The sequence below is a fragment of the Bison bison genome, unplaced genomic scaffold, assembly GCF_000754665.1.
Source record: "Bison bison bison isolate TAMUID 2011002044 unplaced genomic scaffold, Bison_UMD1.0 scf7180017864317, whole genome shotgun sequence".
Lineage (NCBI taxonomy): Eukaryota > Metazoa > Chordata > Mammalia > Artiodactyla > Bovidae > Bison > Bison bison.
Window position 1 is genome coordinate 4,645,374 of NW_011494889.1, and position 449 is coordinate 4,645,822.

At 54.1% G+C, this 449-nt stretch overlaps 1 protein-coding gene across 1 annotated transcript in view; it reads right to left on the minus strand.

Moving 5' to 3' along the window:
- The window catches only part of ITPKB (inositol-trisphosphate 3-kinase B), a 106,915-nt gene extending 106,495 nt beyond the window's left edge, over window positions 1-420 (minus strand). Inside the window, exon 1 of the mRNA XM_010852874.1 lies at window positions 149-420. The gene's annotated coding sequence lies outside the window, so the exon portion shown is untranslated. The remainder of the gene's footprint in view (window positions 1-148) is intronic.
- Window positions 421-449: the final 29 nt, after the last annotated feature.

Sequence of the window (449 nt, forward strand, 5' to 3'; positions counted from 1 at the left end):
GTCTGCACGCCGCCCTCCCCTTGCCAGTCTCCCCGGCCCACCTCTCCGCGCTTTTTCGGATCCCAGATTCCTCAGATTCGCTCCAGAGCAGACAGTGAGGGGAAAGAGGGTTCGGAGGCGAAAGCCATTAAAAAGTCGCCAAGCTTACCTGCAGTTTCTCAGATTCCCGGGTCCTGTGCAGACTACATGACCCAGGGACGCAGACCTCGTAGGTGAAAGATGACTTTAAAAGTTTTTTTTTTTAAGCTCAGAAACGATTTCCTCACTTCGTTTGGAAGACAAAAAAAGGGGGAGTGGGAAAGAAGAGAAACCGGTTGGCAGGGGCGGGAGATCCGGGCAGTGGCGACGCCGGCCGGCCCTGCACGCCCTTCTGGGCCGTGGAGATACTACCCTGTCAGTGTCTGCTCCCGGCTACTTCAGTGTTTGTTCAATGTGCGATTAAAAAAAAA